This window comes from Octodon degus, unplaced genomic scaffold (genome assembly GCF_000260255.1).
Source record: "Octodon degus isolate 3935 unplaced genomic scaffold, OctDeg1.0 scaffold00646, whole genome shotgun sequence".
Taxonomy (NCBI): Eukaryota; Metazoa; Chordata; class Mammalia; order Rodentia; family Octodontidae; genus Octodon; species Octodon degus.
Window position 1 is genome coordinate 3,201 of NW_004525222.1, and position 7,881 is coordinate 11,081.

General features: G+C 41.8%; 1 pseudogene; it reads right to left on the minus strand.

The window, feature by feature from the left end:
• Positions 1–2,272: 2,272 nt before the first annotated feature.
• Positions 2,273–7,881, minus strand: part of LOC105741361 — a 26,217-nt pseudogene continuing 20,608 nt past the window's right edge.

Consider the following 7,881-nt stretch of genomic DNA (forward strand, 5'->3'; position numbering starts at 1 on the left):
GAATGCTTATCGCCACTTTTGTGTGTTACACACTGAGATCTCCCCATCTTCCCACAGGACACTCACATAGCTCTGAGTTCTGTCACGTTGACAGAGAACCCCTTCTTCCCCCTACTCCAACCCTGGCCTCTGGGTGCCCACAGAATTCTTCCCAAGACCTCACCTGTTGGTCTCTCAGTGTGATTCTTGTACCCAGGCAAGAATGAGAAAAAGATAGACAAGAGCTGGGTTAGGTAGTAGCAGGTCTACCTAGGTGACGAGTACACCCCATCACCAGTAAGGGTGTGTGTTTATACCTTCACAACATTGCAAGACACAAGGTAGCCTATTGACTTATAGCCCACCATGTCCAGGCAGGATGTTTTTTTCAAGACTGCGGTAACTTGACTGCTTTAGGCAATGAGTCCTGCCTCCCACACAAGGTCAATTCCAGCTTCAGCAGCTCCACTCCCAAAACACACCAGATTTCATAAGCTCCCCAGTATCTTTACCCAGGCACAAACTACAGACCATATATGAAGACCACATTCTGTTAGTAACAGGGCCCACATAAACTTCTTGGTTGACACAAAAACCTTCCACTCCCCATACATATCGCACTGCCTTTAAAGACCTCCTAGTCAACACTGAGAAAACTCCCCAGAGACCTGGCACAGATTCTGAAAGTTATGCTACAGTAACTGCTAAAACCTCAGAGAACCCTGAGACTAGTCACAGACTCTGAACTATATTTTGTGGGCCCCTCCCACAGACACCATGCTGATAAGCTTTCCACAGAGTTCCCTAACAGTGAGGCCTCTGCAGAGACTGCCCACAGGGCTTTGTCAGGGACACTAAAGTGTTCCACACAGCTCAAATACACTGACTGAGTCCTTCCATTCATTCATTCACCCACTCAGCATTTGCAGCATGCTTACAATAAAACCAAAAATATAATACATGACTTATGTCTTAGCTTTTACCACTCTGCAGGGAAGTTCCTCAAGGATGAAAGTGAGAGAGAGGAAATAACGTGCCTGGGATCCCAAAGGTAGAGAATGGCAGAGAAGGCATTCTGCCCAAGAAGCCGCACTCTCTCTCTCTGCTGTGCCAAGGACCTCCTGCTCTTCTGCACTGAGTTTCTCTGCATGGTCTTATAAACAAGTCAATACTTCCCAGTTGTTTGCATTCCTTCCCATTCTCTCAGGTCATGTATATAACAGGGTCTCTCTGCATCCAACTTTATGTGCTAAGGAGACAACTCAAAAGACTGAAAGAATCCCTTTGTGTAAATGATTAGCTACAATGCTTCCTGAAACATTCCAGTGAGCTAAGAGGACAATGGAAAGAAAAACAGTATGTGTCCTGGCTCTGCAATCCACAAGCCCTGTGATCTTTAGCAAGTCATTTGGTCTCTGTGTTGCTTAGTCTCCTTTATAATGCTGAACTTATAAGGTCAACAAGGAATCTATAAGTGGATGGTATCTTCTGCCTCCCAGGACTAGTGTGAAAATCACATGAAGTAATGCATGTGAAAGTGCCCAACATAGGTATAGGTGATACCATATTATTCAAAGAATGTTCATTTTAGTTTTTGGAAGAACTGATTTTTTTTAAAAGTGAAAGATCAAATATAAAATCAGGAACGAAGGAAAAAAGAGTTTCTCAATTAAAGGCTTGTTTTCATATGTTAAGTAAAAGCCTCAAAATGGACCTCAAAGCCCTCTTCTCAAGAAAACTAACATCACCATGGCAGCCTGTGGGCTTTCTCATTTGGTTCCCCGAGCCCTGATGGCAGTCCTACTGGACTAAGACCAGCAAGTCTAAGGGAGAGGAGCCTAAGAGGAAAGAGCTTACTCAACAATAATACCAAGGAGCTCCAAGAAATCATTTTATGTTTCTAATTCAGGGCTTCTCAGTGTGGTTCCCTGTGCCAGGCACTGGGCTAGATATGGTTCAGGCTCCTCTGTGATGCCATCTTCTATGAGCTGGTTGCACCCACAAACTTATCTAGCAAGAAAAAAAGTTACCAACATCAATGCCTTGTTCAGACCAAGGATAGGGCCATGTGCTTTCCTTCACATGAAGATTAAAGTGAAACAACACAACCATGCTGTATCATTTCTTTCTGTAACATCAAATTCACATTACAGATGAGACACGTTAACTTTAAAAGTAAAATATAAACACATCTTTACATTTCTATAACAAACAAGTTTGAAAACATGTATTTTTGCTCTGACATAACTATTTCCTGCTTAGATATAATAAATACAAATTAAAATACCTGCCACATTTTTACCTTCTTTTTCACTTCCTCCTTTTCTACAAACTCATTCGAGTTTGCCAGGGCTTTGGCTACCAGAATTCTCCTTGCTTCTATACTTAGTTCAGACTACAAATCGGTGCATGGCACTGCTCCAGACAGATCTTTGCTGTCCTAGACAAAGACACCTGTACCTTTGACTGGAACCACAGTCCAGAGGGCTGCAGTAAGTCCGGCCCTCTTCGTTGACAGAGTCTGGGTTCTACACACCATGAGGTTCATATTGAAAGTGGGCCACTTGCTAGTGAGAGGGAACTGAGTTCTTAGAGACATCTGTGAAGGTGGGTGTTACGGGTTCCCCAGGGATGTGTGAAACCTAAAACACCCACAGAGAAGGTTCGACTCCACTGTATTTCCTTTGCCATGTCCCTCTTTTGATAAAAGGATGATTCACCTTTGTGTACTTCCAAGTCACCATACTTAGACTGGTTCCAGAAAGAAAACATACTGTGAATCAACGCTTCCTTACTGAGATCCAGTGCTGAGACAGTGAGATGAAACAGTGGCTGCTGGGCTTCTGCTGCTGGACACTGTGGCCCAGTAAGTCCTGGGTAGATATTGTCCATGGAGTCTCCCCTTGTTCAAGGTGAGCATCTGCTCTCTTCAAGTCTGAGTCACTGTAGCTGAGCCACCTCTTTAAACAAGTCAGGCACTGAAGGCACTCAACACTCTGCTTCATCCAAAGAGGGTCAAACTTGACTGTTGGAAAGAATCATGTTTTGATTCTCAAATGCTGTTGCCACTGCAGTAGAATTAAATGGGTCAGCTACATCACTGTGGTACCTCAGTAACTCTTTATCCAGGCCTATTGTGATCATCTCAGACAGTCTTTTCGATTTCAGCAGAGAGTCCAGACCCTTCTAATCCATCCTTTACCACTAATGGCCTATTCGCAGACAAGTGCAGTTGCAATCTGCAAAGTAGGTGAGTGATATTTGGCACATATTTTAGAATTCATGCCTCATAACTATGAAGTAGATGATGCTGGCGAATTAAGTATTGGGCTAAGGTGACAGCACGTGATTTTGGGTCCCAACAAGAGAAGATATTGCGGAGAGGAGTCAGAAACCTAGTGAATTCCCAAACACAGAGCTGCTGCCCCATGGTTCATAGGGAATTGGGTTGTTTTTCCCACATAAATATAAATTTCTTGATCAACAGTCATTCTTGTTGCAAACACTAAATAATATGCTCTTAGAACACATAAACACAGAGGAAGGAAACACAGATAAAAGGTTACGATTTTATCATTCTTGAACTGCATAAAATCTGAATACCTGCTAAGAAACTATACAAACATATTTAATATAAACACATAAAAGACAATTGTAATACCTTGCAACCTTTTGTACGGGTGTTTATTATTACACTCGGTATTCTATTTGTACCTCTGGGTGGCAGTCCCTCACCATGACTGAGTCAGCTCTGTGCCCTGGAGATGGACTTGCACAGAAGTGACAGGTGAGGATGTGTGGAATAGGGGAGCATGACACAGTGAACTTAGCATATGATCTAGTAGGTCAACACACATTAAGTAAAAGGCAAGTGATTCAGAAGCTCTGAACATTTTGTTACACATGAAAACCAGAACCTCTGAAAACTGCATGTTCTCCAGTGTGTGCTAGGGGACAACCTATCTTTTCCACCGGCGCACAGAGGATCTTTCCTGCAGTATCTGGAGAATCACCACACACACTCTCCAAGAGAGCAATATTCCTCCCTGGGATGCTCCATGGCAGGTGGGAAGTCCCTGGCAGGCACACTGGTATACAGTGGATGGAGCGAGCACACTACTCATCTGGTCATACTGAATGAAAGGATAGTGAAGACACCAACCTGTTGGCCTTATCTTTGCTCTCAGATAAACAGTGTAATGATATTTAGTCAACTTTTAAGTAAACTCACTTCCTTTTATATGGAATTATGTGCACATAGAACCTTTCGTCCACAGTCATAATCCTTATACTTCCAAAAGTAGAGAGCACACGTGCTGTGGAGTTGCACAGCCACAGAGGTAAACCTGACCCTGGCAGTTGTAATGCAGCAAGCTATTTTCCATGAAATGAAGTTTCTTCTACTCACACTATTGCTGAAGATTAAAAAACATAGCAAATGTAAAATGTTTAAACATAAAAGGAGAAAATAATGCTTATTCTCTTCATTGTCATTTCGGTTAAACATTACCTTCCAAAATATATTATGTAATAAATGAAGTAACTTTTTTCTAAAAAAGAAAATAGGGATTGTGAGATACCTCAGCAGACTAAGTGCATGCTTAGGCAAGTGCAAGAACCCAGGTTCAATGCCCCACTGTGCCAGCTGGGCATGCTGAGCTGTCCCAAGGCTGGGATTAGTTGCGCACGCCTGTAATTCCAGTGCTCGGGAGGCTGAAAAGAGTAGGATCACTATGAGTTAGAAATGCATAGTGAGACCCTATACTAAATACATTTAAAAAGAAAAAGAAAAAACACCACAATGGTCACTTCAGTAGTATTAAAATCCGTTTAAATATGATTCATTTTTTAGGCCTAAGTTATTGAAAAATACTGCCGTTAATATCAGTATATGTTCTTTTATTTACGACTTTCATTTGACTCCAAGTGCTTCTCTTTAGAATGACAAAATTTTACTATTTCTTATAGTTAAATATGCCTACTTCCTCAGATTTACCAGTTTGGCCAAGGTCTGCATGACAGCAGATGGCTACTTTTCCTTCTTGTAAGGCAAATGTCATTACTCTCACCATATCTAAGATTGCAGTGACAGATGCTACACCATATTCCTTCCAGCCAAAATTATAGAAATAAACTGGGCAATAAAAAATAAAATGGAAAAATAAAGTTAATATACAGAAATAAACATTTGCAAAGACATCTGCAGAAATGAGAAATTCATAAAAAGTATAAAGACATAAGGCATACAGATTTCACGTACAGCCCTAAAATAATAGGCTTTTTACATTTCTAATATGTTTAATGGCCATTTTTCACAAAACACATCCTATATTAAAACATTTCCTGCTGAAATTCAGCAAGGAATAATTATGAAAAAGCAGAATTACAAGTTAATAAACCCAATGAACCTCATTAAAGTAACTCAGAGATGGTGATAAAGGACACACTTCATTTTTGGAGACAAGATCTCACTAATTGGCTAGAGTCTCAAACTGCTGATCTCCTGGTTCAGTCTCCCAGTGCTCGAATTACAGGCATGTGCTACCATGCCCATGCCCCACAAGTTAATACTCTTGTTCACACATGGAAACACATCTAAATGAAGGCTGTACTGCTAAAAAAAGGATATAGATTTTCTACCTAGGGGGAAAAAAGCTAGATACAACCTTTTTAAGTTCTAAAATTGCACGTTTATCTTGTTCAGCTTGATATGAAGAACATGTACCAAATGGATTCCATCCCCAAGCTCCTGTGACTGAGAAGCCTCTAGGACTGTCACAAGATGAATTCCCAGGGTCCCACGGGAGATGGCACCGGCTGCAGCCAAAGCACAAGAGCATCCACCTTCCAGCCCTGGCTGCCACTTTGAAGCTGTGTGATCATGGGCATACCATAATTTTGTGTTTCATGTGTCAAACACAAAAAAAACAGATGTGTTATACAACTGCTGTAAGAGTGAAATGAGCTAACAATGCAGATACACTGTAGGGGTCAAGCAAATGGAAGAGATGGCAGGCTTATTCCCAATGGTCTTCGCACAGGAAAAAGAGAATTGCAACACCATACCAAGGAAGAATGCTGGCAGTATTTAAGGTCAAAGTCATTTTTTCTTTATTTCCTGTAAGCCTTGCTACTATGCAGTTGATATGTATTTTTATCATCTTTTTAACTTGACAGTTTAGAAGACAAAAGTCTTTGAGCATTGCTCTTGATAATTTCCAAAGAGGCTGAGTGGGAGAGAACTTACTGCCAGCCTCCATGAATGCTTCAGGAAGGTACATTTCCTGAACAAGCCACTTTCTTGTTCCAGAGAGTTTCCACAGCTAGCATGTTCTCCAGGTCGCTGCAGGTTGATGATTGTTTTTATGCCATGACTTAAAGGAAAAAGAACAATTAGTCATACCAGAAGACACACTTAAAACGGAAAACAGTTTGCTCCCCACAGTGTGAGCAACACCTCTACCTGAGAAACTGGTCGATGATGTGGTACTTCTGAAGGAGCTCGGAGGATGGGTGAGCCATTGCCAGGATAGTGTCAGTGACCCTGCAGAGGGAGGAGGAACTGGTGAGAACCACAGGAACCACATCATTTTATCTCAAAAGACTGAGAGATGGATGTTTTTCTATGACTTCAGTAGACCTGTAAGAATATTGTTAAATAAATCTGGTTTCAATTTTATAACACGATTAGAGCTTTAAGAAATCTACCACCTCAAGTTCCTGAAAAACAACCCAGGATATAAATATTTATGAACTCTGAGAAAATGTCTCCAAAAACTCTGAAAAATTCTAGCAGACATAATGGAAAAACACTAGCTGGTGGCACAATTAACTATAGTATCTTGATTAGTCAGCCAGTGGTTAGTGACTAATGGAGGAAGGTCAAATCTAGAAGCACTCTAGTTACTCAGTCGAGGTCACCCAAGGCATTAAGTGGGGAGGCACTTAATGCCTGACTCAGAGTTGCTGTGAGAATTCAATATGATATAGGTATAAAATCCAGCACAAATCCTGTCCTGTGGTTATGAATAAATACTGAGTTTTATAATTTAGCAAAAATTATGGGCTCTGGAGTAAGTAAGGCCTGGATTCAACTGCTGGCTCTTCTAGCGGTGAAGAAAATTAATTAATCTCTTTGGAACACCAATACAGTGGCATTAACAACTCCAGGGTTTTATGAGGAAGACAGCATCCTGAGTTCAATCCTGGTACTCACCCCTCACCACTTCCCCCCCAAAAAATAATCATAAAATCACTGTTTTATGATGATTAACACAGAGGAAATATTTATTTAAAAAATCAGAATATAAATACCTGCACTGATATAATGTCCACTGTTGTGAGATTTTTTCTTCAGTTTAAATGTCTTTTCTTATTTCCAAAGAAATCTTAAACGTTTTCAGACCCAGACCTAGCCCAGGTCCGGTGAGTGTGTGGAGAGCTTCCTGCTACCCTGCGCCTGCGAGACCAGTCCCAGCCCAGGCGCAGCATGGGCCGGACCCTCTCCCAACCCCTTGGCCCGCCCCCCACCACTCAGCAGTACCTCCCCCACCCCTGCTGCCAAGTAGGAAATTCTGCCGAGTTCCGGGAACCCCAGCCCCAGTCCTAGCCCAGGTATGCAGCGGGAAGGACCTGAAAACAGCAGCCAGACCTCAGCAAGACGCAGCTGGATAAGTCCAAACTCTGTAGAGCTCCACCTGAACTTCAGTATGTATGAAGGTTGTAACTACAGCAAAGATCTACAACAAAGGGCAGAACAGTGCTACACAAAATGACGGGAAGGAACAAAATGCAACCTCAGAACCCAAGCGCACCCGTAACAAGTGCAGAGGACACTAACACAGAACAAATAGGAAATCACACAGCTGAAAGCAATGAATCAACAGCTTCTGAAATAAAACA